Consider the following 13,833-nt stretch of genomic DNA (forward strand, 5'->3'; position numbering starts at 1 on the left):
TTGAACAGTACCTTCACTTTTTTTAACATTTAGAGATTTCATTTCTTTCTTTCTAATTGTTTTTTTTCTCTCATAAACGTTTTATTGTGTTTGTTTCGGGTTAAATATTGGTGCACACAGTTCAGTTTAATAAAAGCAGAGATTTTTTATTTTTATTTTGCAAATGCTATTTTCTAATGTACTACAGGGAACAAACACAAAAACAGAACCTCTTTCCTCTTTTTTTTTTTTTTTCCTCTTTTTTTTTTTTTGTTTTTTTTTTTTTTTGGTGCTATTTTAATTACACAACCAAATGGAGTCCTTTGCACGATTTTTCTTTTTGTGAGGAAATTGGGTTGGAGGTTAGGCAATAATATATATATATATATATATATATATATATATATATATATATATATATATATATATATGAGCAGGATGGACATATTCAGAAAAAGATAGCTTTAGAAAAGTTTTATTAAAGTTAAGATATACATTTAACATGGGAAGATTGATGAATACAGCAGCCAAATGTATTCAAGCAGCCGCCAAAGGCGACACTTTTGTCGTAAAATGTTGAAAGCCAAGAAAGGTAACTGCTCATCTAGCCGCTTGTGGCTTTTGAGAAATAAATATTATTAAAGCACAAATCTGCTTTGCATAGGGAAGTATCAGGAGCAATGGGACAGCAGGAGAAAGAGCACATTACTGTATTTTTCTCAAAATTCGTGGGCAGCCTGTATTAAGGTTGTGATACGTAGCAGCAATTTAAAAAAATTTCTGCTTAAAGTTAGAATAACTTCTTAAGTAGGAAAAAGTATTTGATGAACTGAAAAATGGCCTCTTTCATCTTGTTTTACTCGATATCATAGGTCGAGTTCCATCCATTTCTCCTTTCCCTTCATATTACCACATTCAGGGCTCATAGCAAGCGGGGAAAAATATATAGGAGTTTAAAAGAAAAAATATAGGAGTTTGATAGCAAAATATATAGGAGTTTAAAAGGAAAAATATAGGAGTTTAAAAGGAAAATATAGGAGTTTAAAAGGAAAAATATAGGAGTTTTGTAGAAAAATATATAGGAATTTCAAAAAAGTATAGCATCTAATATGTTTGGAGCACTGTATAAAAAAACAGAGCGCCAGTATCAATACAATTCTATTTTGCATGAGCCACAGATAAGAGAGCAAATGAGTTTTTGTACCCACTGTCGCAAAATGAATCATGTTTGCTTAAGCGAATTTTAAATCAATTAAGCAAAATTGTGCGAGCATTTTTCTTTTTTTTTTTAACATGGAATTCTACATACAATTTCAGAGAACTTACGAGATATCATTAGAAGTATACCTCGCACCCAAAATATCCATTCTCTGATTATTTTAAGAATTTAATCACAAAACAGTACGAAAAAGCAATTACAAAATTTAGATTTTAACTTATGTGCTTCGAAAAATGCATCTTTTTGATTGCTAAAACTAGGAAATAATTAATTTAAACATTCTTTTTTCAATGTCATCAATCGACCTGTAGTTTTTGGTATTGGTACCTCATCGTTTCAATGCTAACACTAATGATGAAAAGTCCTGTTGACCCTATGTCTTGAGACAATTGTTACAAAAAGTGTGCAATACTCTGCCTCCCCTTTGTTTCACTATTTACTCTTTTATAAAAAAAAACTTATTTTACTAAACAAAGTCAAAGAAAAAAAGACTGCTCTAATGCATTACGTTTGTCGGAGAAAGAGAGAGAAATGGTCAGTCTCATGCGCTTGATTCATTTAAGCTGCATGTTTGCTTCAAATATTCTGCAATTTTTTAATGTTAAAACTGGATTTCGTTTCTTTTTTGAGGAATTGATTCATTAAAGTGGCCAATTCAATTACCCGTTGCTCACTCTAATAACATTATCCATAACTTACAGTTAATGTGTGTGTATATATATGTATAAACATGTGTCAAGTTTGAATTTGACCTAATCTGCTAAAAGTAAGGGGGCGTTAGAAGAGCCCAAGTGGAGCATAGAACTATCCATTATCCTCTGCAATTTGTAACCGTAACCAAGTAGATAGAAAAAAATGAGGCAAAAAAAATTTTCTGTGATGAGGACAGATTTCTGAAATTTTTGAAAAATCTACACACAAAACGGAAAAATATAGGAATGTTTTTCCATGGATACATATTTGAAAACAGCAAACAAAATCCTATAAAATGACACTTATTTTATCGAGATAGTTACATTTTTTCAGCAAACAACAAGCTTTGAAACATTTGAAGTACTCAAAGTTTGAATTGGTACCAAAATCTGTACAGGGCATTTTCAAAAACAATCATTTGAGCTACAATCGTTCATTTGAACTACATGTAAGATTATATGTGACAAAATTAAAAGCTTTAAAAATCTTTACAGCAGTACACTTTAAGTTAACATGTTATACTATTAAAATTATAAAGTAAACTCATTAAAAGAAAAAGAATTAATTGAAAACAAGTTAAAAGTGCAAGTAAAGCCATCTATATTTTGTATGTTTCATAAAAATAATCAAACAGAAGTTATCATATGTAAAACATATGCCAACATTAAAGATGTAAGAGTGAAAAGTGCAGAGGAGAAAGAAGGAAAAAAAATGGGTTAAAGGTTTTTGCATTTTTGGGTAGCATTTAACATCTGACAAAAAAATATATATAGGAGTTAGTGAGAAAATATAGGAAAAATAGGAGAATATCTGACAAATTGTGAAAATATAGGAAATATAGGAGATATAGGAGGACTATGAGCCCTGCACATTGAAGTGTTCCAAAAAAAATTAGAAAATATTCATTTATTCTTACACCACATATATATATATATATATATATATATATATATATATATATATATATATATATATATATATATATATATATATATGAATCACCGGGGTGGATGAATTTTTTACACGTGGGAAACAGGCGACTCGGTATGTTTATGGATTGATTTCTGGATATGTTTTTATGTTTTTTATGTTACGTTGACAACTGGAATGTATTTTTATCATGTTGAACAATGGATTGGGCTGAGTTTACGTGGATTTCAAGGTAAGACAATTTTGTTATAGGCATGTACTGTCCCGTGGAAGGCTAATTATCGGAACTTGTTTTCCTAATTAGTCGAGGCGAAACCCCCTGCTTTTAGTTTTAGGTTTGAGCTCTAGTTTATTGTTTTTAGTTTAACAAGTGGTGCTTTTGCCCATTGTTACTCTATCTTGCATGTACTGGAGCTTAAACATTCTCTTTTAGTTCTTAGTTAAAAAATTTTGGTCTTTTGACCATATTTAATGAATCCTCCACGGCTGATGAGCTCTGGATTCATACTTTATCTTTTTCTACTTAATAGCTGTTTGCAATTTTCCTTTTTCTCATCATTAATTATTTATAATTTGTTTAATATATGCAATTCTGTTTGCTTAATTTTATATATATATACTAGCATTCCCGTACCCGGCATTGCTCGGGTAATGGAATTAGCAGGGGTTAACAGTGCTTGGTGCACCTAGTTTCGAAAATCCCCTATAATAATTACTTATTACTTATAACTTTTTCTAATTTGGGGAGGATTCCGGGGACCCTGGACTCCTTATATATATATATATATGCCCTTGTCCTTAACCGATCTTTAACTGTTATTAACGATCCTTTTAAAGTATTGATTATCTTTGCAAACAGAGGTCATCCACATTTTATTGTTATACCTATGTTTAAGCTAGAACTTCTTTGTATACGACATTTTTAGTTTTTTTTTTCTGGTGCTTAAATTATTAAACTGCTTGATGAACTGGCTTTGGAACAAGCTACATAACATTGTTCGTGTGAAAAAAAGTCTTCTCTTAAATCGATCCCTGCTACTTTTAATGTCTGTCCTTGTGACTTATTAATGGTTATTGCAAAGCAAACTTTTTAAGTTGAGATGAAGTACTGAATAATGATTTGAATGGAGGAAAGCCTTCGAAAATAAGGGATTTGAATTTCAATGACAGGTTTTTAATTTCGCAGAAATTAAGGGTTTTTAATTAATTTCTCCCGAACTAATTGAGATTTCGAAAAATCCTTTCTTAGTGGTTACTTTTGTAATCATGCGGACATGCCTGCCAAATTTCAAGTCTGAAGCTTCAGTGGTTTCAGCTGTGCGTTGATATATATATATATATATATATATATATATATATATATATATATATATATATATATATATAAAAGCAAGCCAAATTCCAAATATTAAACAAGTTATGCAAAAATAATGATGATAAAAAGGAAAATTGCAAATAGCTATTAAATAGGAAAAGATAAAGTATGAATCCAGAGCTCATCAGCCGTAGAAAATTCATTAAATATGGTCAAAAGACCACAATTTTTTTACTATGAACTAAAAGAGAATGTTTAAGATCTAGTACATGCAACATAGAGTAACATTGGGCAAATGCACCACATGCTAAACTATAAACAATAAACAAGAGCTCAAACCTAAAACTAAAAGTAGGGGGTTTTGCCTCGACTAATTAGGAAAACAAGTTCCGATAATTAGCCATCCATGGCAGGGCCGGATTTGGAAGTGTGGAGGCCCCGGGATAATGAAGGAATAGAGGCCCCTAATCAGGGTTTGAAAAGATCATCATATTTTCGACCATTACTTTGATATATATCCAAATATTTTGATATATATGTATATATCCGATATTTTCGACCCGTGAAAGTTAGGATATTTTGTAAAATTTTATTGTGGGGGCCCCTTTGTTGTGGAGGCCCCAGGGCAGTTGCCCCGCCTGCCCTCCCCTAAATCCGGCCCTGATCCACGGGACAGTACCTGCCAATAACAAAATTATCTTACCCTGAGATCCATTTATAAAAAAAACCATTCCGATGTTCAACATGACAGAATTCTTTCCAGTTATCAACGTAAAAGTAAAAAAACAAATCCATATCCAAAGAGATCACTCCAGAAATATGCCAGTTGTCCGTTTCCCAAGTATAAAATTCATCCACCCTGGTTGGGGTGTGACAAACCAAAAAATGGTTTGTCACGGTTGTATCATACATTTACACAGTTAAGCGGTTTCAAAAGAAGCGAAATGCTCATCGAAAGCTATACTTAAGCAAATGTTTTCAACCAGATTTTTAGGGAAGATATTATATGAATTTTACACGTGGGAAATGGACGACTGGCATGTTTTAGGAGTGATCTCTTTGGATATGAATTTGTTTTTTTTTTTAAACTTTTACGTTGATAACTAGAAAGAATTCTGTCATGTTGAACATCGGAATGGTTTTTTATAAATGGATCTCCAGGTAAGATAGTTTTGTTATTGGCAAGTTCTGTCCCGTGGATGGCTAATTATCATGGCTAATTATCGGAACTTGTTTTCCTAATTAGTCGAGGCAAAACCCCCTGCGTTTAGTTTTAGGTTTGAGCTCTTGTTTATTGTTTATAGTTTAGCAAGTGGTGCATTTACCCAATGTTACTCTATATTGCATGTACTGGAGCTTAAACATTTTCTTTTAGTTCATAGTTAAAAAATTTTGGTCTTTTGACCATATTTAATGAATCCTCCACGGCTGACGAGCTCTGGATTCATACTTTATCTTTTCCTATTTAATAGCTATTTACAATTTTCCTTTTTATCATCATTATTTTTATATAATTTGTTTAATATTTTGAATTTGGCTTGCTTATTTTATATTTACTTCACTTTTTAGTTTTGCTGCGTTGCGCATCTATGGGCTTTTGGTGTGGTCTTTTCAATATTTCTCACTTTTATTATATATATATATATATATATATATATATATATATATATATATATATATATATATATCATTTAAAGTCTCACTCGTAAGTAGCAGACTAGCAAGTGTATGAAACAAAAACAACAAGAAACACATAAGAATAATAACAATATAAATTGAAAAACTATGCGAAGTTGAACAATATGAACTATAGAATGGGCAGTAACTGCTACGTTATCAAAGAGCTGGAGCAGTTGGCATAATATATTAATTTGCAGGTTTCTGAACCTGCAAATTAATATATTATGCCAACTGTGCTACTTACGAGTGAGACTTTAAATGATATATATAATATACATTTAACACTTGAGCTGCATTTGCTCTGTCTAAATGTAAAATATTTTATTTTAAGTTCTAAGAATTATATATATATATATATATATATATATATATATATATATATATATATATATATATATATATATATATATATATATTACTCAGGTGACAGCTACTGTACTATTTACAATCTAGTTAAAGATGACTGATTTATTTTTACATTTTCGAAACATTTTTCTTGAGTAAAAGAAAAAGCAGGCCCTTGTTAGTTTTCTTGAAAATTCTGTGGCTGTAATGGGGTAGAAAAAATTATGTGAACAGCATTATAACCAGCAAGCTGTCATTTACACTCCAAATTCATCACAGCATAGATGGGGACATCCACTAACCCAAGGCTCTTTTCCTTCACACTCAATGCCAGGATAAGACTGATACATTTTCCTCCCAATTGCCTGATACTCGCTGCTGTTCTGTATGTTGGGAAACTTTTCATAGTAATACTTGGCACATTCGTCTATGAAGGCGCCCCACACGGCACTCAGATTGTTCTCTTTCAGATGCATCTTGATAGACTCGCTGAACTCCGGCAGGGGCGTGTCTGAATTGATGATCTTCAACTTCGGAGCTGTGAGAAGGTAGAAAATATTATACTTGCAATGGAATGATGAAAAAGCACTGTATATGCTTTAGCATAAGTTGGCAATGCACGATGAACAAGGTTAAAAACTGAGGAAGCTGACAAAAAATCAAACAAAAATTTCAGAACATAGTTCCCTAACCATCCTTGAAAAAGAAACACTTGCAAATCTGGACATATAACTGATTTTAGTTCAAACTTAAAACAAACAAAAGAAATAAACACATTCTGATAGGATATTATATTTTCTGACCATTAATTATAGCCTAATTACAGTATAAGACCAACAGCAGAAAACGTGTGAGAAATGCCAGATTTGTGAATTTCCCACTTACATGATTGTGTGGAGCACTGTGTTAGCACTCATTTCATCTCATCATTCTGCGTTGTGTTAGCACTCATTTTCTAACAAATGAATGTTATAACTTTTACAAGAAATTGCAAAACTTTGCTGATATTAATTCGAAATAAAAGTAACAACTAACCAAAATCTTAATCCCAGAAATGAACCCTTTACAGAAAGCACGGTTGCATTTACTTCCAAGAAACAATGTAAAACGGTGATTGCTTCCTGAAAGTAGAGCTTTGATTTATATAGTTTTTGGATACTTTCTTTGAAAGTTAAGAGGTTGACTGATATGCAAGTATATACAGTCATTTAAGGTATTGAAGAAAGAAAAAAAAAAAGTTCATTTTTAATCAACAGTTTTTTCAATAATAATCAAGCATATAGCATTGTAATTTCAATTATTTTTTGAACTGCTTAAACAATCTGTTAGATCCTTATTTCTAAGTACATATTTTTCTAAGTGAAAGAAATTTAAAAATTGCTACTTATATATATAAAATGGTATATATAGGTGCTTATACATTAATATAATTTATAATAGATACTTATACTCTTTGAAACCATTTGATACATTAAAATCACTGTTACATTTTATATTTTCATGATTAAAAAATTCTAACGAAAACCACTTTACAAAAACAGATAAAAAATTAAAACATTCCACTTTTGATAGCTGTAGCCTTTTCATTGCTTCAATTTTTCAAAATATCATACAGTAAACTCCCAATTATCGGCAGTCAGATTATCCGCGGATCTTTTTCCCCATTTTTTTAAAACTTATGATTATGTAATTGTTCGCTTTTAGATTTTACATACATTTTCTATATTCAATGTTCGTGGATACAATGTAGCAATGTTTTTAGTTATAATTTAAATGTATGTGTGAGTGTTATTGGTAGTTTTCAGCTATTGTGTACACAAAGTATTGTTTTTACCTATTATTTGGATTATCCGTGGTTACTGTGCCACCCTATTCCGCCAAGGGCGCCCAATGCAAAATTGCATGGGGGGGGGGGGCTCAGATATTTTCCCCATGGTTTAGCAGGATATTTTCCTAATGGAAACTAATTTCAGTGCAGATTAGAGTTATTAAAATTTGACATTTTTAATATCTTGTTCATTAATGGCAGAAGAAGAAATATTTTTACATTTTTACAAAGAAAAATGTATTAAAAGCAAGGAAGTTCTAAATTCTAGGGGGAGGGGCTTGAGATCCCCGTATGGGCGCACTTGTATTTCGTGGATAATCGGAAGTTTCCTGTAACTTTATTTCTAAGGGATAATATGCAAGGTATAATGGTTTCAAATCAATTTTTCAAATAAAGTAGTTTCACAATACATTAGCCCATCATTATATTGTCTGGAGACAACAAAAAGTTTGACACATTTGTAAATACAATATAACAAGGTCGTTCAAATTAAAGATTGTACTAACATTCAAGTAACTTATATGCTTACTAACAATAAATATACATAGTAATTTTTTTATTACGAAGAATATTTGAATAAACAAAAAAAAAATCTTACCAATTGCTTCTTTTAATATACAATTTAAATATTTAGCACACATTACCTTTAAGCAATGAGTTAAAAACTCAACTATTATTTTAGTATTGCCAAATTACAGCCTTAAATTTCCTTATTTCAAATTTTTCACACAGCTTAAAAAAAGAGATATTTTACAAACTCAAATAAAATGCCGAGATGAAAGACAAGAAAGTTATTTTTAACAAGCAAAAGCTGTAGTTACTATAACGTTGCTCACCTTCATGATCAGAAAAATGGCTCTCAAAATCAAACTCTTCTTTCTTGATGACGGGAAGAGTTGGATCGGGAGTAGCATTATTGGTTACTGCAATGTCGCTTTTCTGTTGTTCCCAGACACCACTGTTCAGGAGAAACAATTGGGGTCCTGTAGGCAGCCTCAAAGGCAGGAGGATGTTTTTTATAGGTTTAAAAGGAGGAAAGGTGTTCAGACCTTTGGGAATAAAATGGATAGCTGAAAATAAAAGCAAAATAAATGTTTGATAAGTAGACAAATGATGATAAGTGTATAATAAAAGAACATAAATAGTAACACTTTATTGATACAATCAACATGTAACTCATCTTTTTTTAAATATTAGTGGAAATGTCTTTTTCTTCCTCTTAAATATAATAAACAACAGATTGTCTAAAATTGCATTTTCAACTACAATTTCAGAAACAATTAGAGCACCCCCCCCCCCCAACTCATCAATTCATACCCCTCCTCTCTACTTTTTGACATTGCAATAGCATTGAGAGTAGGACCATGCTGTGGGCAGCAATTTCTGACTAATTACAACAAGTTTTTAGTGTGGTGATAAAATCACATAGCGCCTATCATACAGAGGGTCGTAAAACCCCTGATAAGACCAAAGAGAGCCTAAAATTGCATTTTTAGGTCCTTAATGGAGTTAAATTTTCCGAGGCAGAGACCCTGATTGCTACCATCCTCCCAATTATCACTAAAAGCAACTTAAAATTGTATTTTAAAAAATTAAGGTTTGAAAGTTTACCGGGGGACAGCAGCTGCTTACCCTCCCCTTCTCCAGTCCTAGCTGAAATATAATCTCAAATCATTTCAAACAATTTTGTCAACTTGTCAAATTTGTACTGCTCCGGTTCTGAGCTGGGCCTCTAGCTTCAATCTAGACTGACATGGTCTCTCATCAGCCCTGCCTTCTCTTCTCCCCTGCAAGCCCAAATTTACTCTAACTGGCTGGCATACACAGTTTGACATGGAGTTAGCATAGCCCATATCTTTTGCCCAGATAGTAAACAGATCACTAAGTAAAAACACAGAACAAAATGCACTAAAAAAAATCAATACTGTGAAACATAAATTACTTATCATTTCCCTGCATAAAAGTCAATACATTGTCACAAAATTATAACTTAACAAAAATCTTATGCAAAAAACCTACAATAACCCCAATGGAACAAAATAGAATATTCAATGAAACACAAATTGAACTGCTTTACATTACATACATGAAAAAATGATAAATATATAAATTTTAAAAACATTAGTAATAGTTTTGTGAAATAAAACCTAGATGTAATCGCATTAACTCTAAATAGCATAATATAAATTACTCTAATTAATATAAACACTAAAAACTTATAAGAAATGACTTATTTATGCATTAGCATAATTTATATTAAAGTACAGCACACCTTAAACAAACCATATAGTAAAATGCTTATGAACAAAAAATAAATGATTACTTTTAAAACATTTTTTTGACAATAAATCATAGAGAAACAAGATTCCAAAATACTACAATATAATTATTTCATTTCATTTTCAAATGAAAACATTCCTAAATATAAAAGATAGATTTCACGAAATAAAATTTTACAAATTTTATTTCATATTCAAGTACAGTAGAACTCCAATTATTTGAATTAATCAGGACCGGACCCCATTGGGATAATCAAAAATTTAGATAAATGGGTTTTTTAATTTTTTTTTTTAAAGGCATCAATTTTAATTCATAATTGAATGTCTTTTAAAAATGGGATAAAAACTTTTTTTTGAAGAGTTTTTAATTAATGAAATGAAAAGACAACTTTTTTTTATATTGAGCTTACTTACAAAGCTTAGTCCTGAAAGTGCCGTACTATGAAAGTCATTGCTTGCTGAATATCTTGGTCTAAGTGAACTGTTTGACTAGCTTCAAGGAAGAAAAAGTGCGTAGACCTAATTTATTTTGCAAAAAACAGTATGTTTATGTCTCATTATATTTTTTCCCCTGAAATTCTGAAAGAGATTTGAATAATCAGCGATTCCCACTTTAGGAGATTGGATAACTTGAGTTCTACTGTTACATATTTTTTCGACTCTAAGCCCATGAATGTCTTGAATTAACAGCATTACAAGTTAAAATATAAATACAACTAGAAATTAGCAATCAGCAAATATATTTTATGCAAATTCTGCTTTACATAAATAACTGAAGCTGTTTATTGTAATGCAAAGCAAATCATTAATAAATTACAAATCAAAGCAAAATTTTTTTCAATAATTCTTGTTTTTCATACTCTGCAATTAAACAAAAGAAAAATTAGTCACATAGCAATTAGGATGAAGAACATAGATAAAAGAATATCTGACATTTATAATCAAGGTGTTGAAAATAAATTAATCTTTGATTAATTTTTTAACTTTAATTTAGAACACTAGAAATTTTCTAGAAAAATGTATGTAAATCTCATTTTTTCTGGCATTCATAGTTGGTACATGTTTTCTTCTTTATGATTAAAATCAGTGAAGCATGGCAGAAAGGTTATGCTAAGAAAGTACAACCCTTCTGCTATGCCCCACTTGGGAAAAAAAAAGTTATTTGGATGCCAAACGAAAGATATTGTATTTAGAATTATAATGTCAGGTGGGGAGCCAGTTGGTATTATAAATCTGAAAACTGACTTATATACCAGCTTTATGTATACAAGAATAGATCTAGCTGCTGATTTTGGAATGTCCATTAATAAAAAGAAAGGGGGGCGGGTCAAAATGCAATTTTCAAACTAGCTCCGGCACAAATTTTTCAAAATATATGTCCTCAAAATGTAGCTTTAAGCGATATTTGATCAGTCATGGTCTTCATGTTACTTTTCCCGATCAGCACCAGCATGTATAAAGAATACCAATGAACAGAAAGAGAGAGTAAGCTCAAGTCTTTGTCCTGTGCCTGGGGGCAGCAAATTCGTCCTGTTTTTGTATAAAGGGGGGGGGGGGATTATTGAAACTTGACACAAAAACTTCCAGAAGGATGGGTAAGGGCGGCAATTTTAAGAATTGCTTTGACTTGGAAAAATTTAAGATCTTGCACTGAAGAATATTTTAAAGTTATTTTTTAAATTTAACTTAATCATAAGTCAAAATGTGCTAATATAATGCCAAAAATGTTTGATAAGTCTTTGTAGGAAAAATGCCAATCTTTCTTTATATTTGTTTGTAATTGGTTACTCAAAGAAAAAAAGAAGTACTGCATTATTAACTACATTATGTGCATAACTAGATAATATAGACTCATGCGTGCACAGATACATTTGCTGTAGATGTGTGCATTGGCTGAAAATTGTTAATAATATCCATATTTAACACTGATTATCTTCAAAACTTGAAGATAAATTTATGAAAAATGTTAGTTATTTCTTTTACGAATACATGATTGGAAGCAAAAGGCTTTTCTTACTAAAAGTTTTAATTATGCACTGCATGTTGATTTTCATTCCTGCAGATGATAGTTTTGAGCCAGGGCCGTCGACAGGATTTATGGGCCCCTATGCAACTTTCTTTTGGGTCCTCCCCCCCCCTATGGGCACCACAGCAACTTTTTTTTGCCCCTCCTCCCCCAACCTTTGATTCAACTTTCCGCTATTATGCTTTGTATTCACATAAATAGCGAACGGAGCATTTGTGCTCGGTTTATTGATGTGTGGAGTAGATGTAAACGAGATTGGATTGCTAGGGATGGCCTACATCTGAGCTCTACAGGGGTCAAAATGGTTAGTGGTTTGGTTTTAGAGGCTTCAGAATCAAAAAACTAAGTTGGAATGGGGGGCATGGTTTAAGGAGCAGAATTCGAAAGAGTACTAACTATCGGGATTTTAGTAGAAACGGAAATAGGGTGGCTAATAAGAGAAAAGATTTTAACACTTGGGATTCAAACAATCGTGCAGCATTAAATAAAAGTAAGATGGGCTTACTTAAGGTTTTTTATACAAATGCTCGTAGTATTAGGAACAAGATCGAAGAATTGAAAAGCATAATTATAGACGAGAGGTTGGATATTATTCGAGTTACCGAGACATGGGCTACCAAAAGTGATGATGATTTATTATCTATTGCTGGGTATAATTTGTTTAGACAAGATAGAGTAGGTAAAAGAGGTGGTGGGGTTTTATTTTATGTCAGAGACACTTTAATTTGCAACGAATTGGTAATTAATGATAAACCTAATGAGATTGATATGATTTGGCTGGAGTTGATTAGTAATAGGGGCAAAAAACTACATTTGGGGAATATTTATAGGCCACCCAACTTAAGCCAGGGTCAAGACGAACAGATGTTTAGTATTATTAGTGACATTTCTAGCAAGGGGTCAGTCATCATAATGGGAGATTTTAATTTTCCAGGAATTGATTGGAATAATTTTTACCATAGTAATAGCAGAGAAGAGGATTTTTTGAAAGTTATTGATGACTGTTTCTTAGATCAAATTGTAACTCAGGGTACTCGACAGGACGCGATTTTAGATCTAGTTTTCTGCGACATGGAAAGCTCTGTTCAGGGGTTATGTGTAGGGGAACACATTGGAGATAGTGACCACAACAGTATTAGGTTTGGGATTAAATTTGATATGCACAAAGTAGAGAATTTTAGGTTTGTGCCCAATTTCAGAAATACTGACTTTGTGGCACTCCGGCAGAGTTTGAAAGCAGTTTTTTCTTCTGGATTGGACAATAGCGATGTGAATCTTCAGTGGGCAGAGTTTAAGGAAAATCTAGCGAATACGGTTAGGGATCATGTTCCTTTTAGGAGAAAGGGTGTCAACACTAAAATTTGGCCAATCTGGTTCTCCAGGGAAACTAAAGACACTCTAAATTACAAGCAAGCTGCTTTTTATAGGTTTAGAGAAACAGGTCACAGTGCAGATAGGCTCCAATATTGTAAGGCAAGGCGTAAATTTAAGTATTTGGTAAGGATTCAGAAAAGAGAGTTGGAGCAAAGACTGGCAGAT

The sequence above is a fragment of the Uloborus diversus genome, chromosome 4, assembly GCF_026930045.1.
Source record: "Uloborus diversus isolate 005 chromosome 4, Udiv.v.3.1, whole genome shotgun sequence".
Taxonomy (NCBI): Eukaryota; Metazoa; Arthropoda; class Arachnida; order Araneae; family Uloboridae; genus Uloborus; species Uloborus diversus.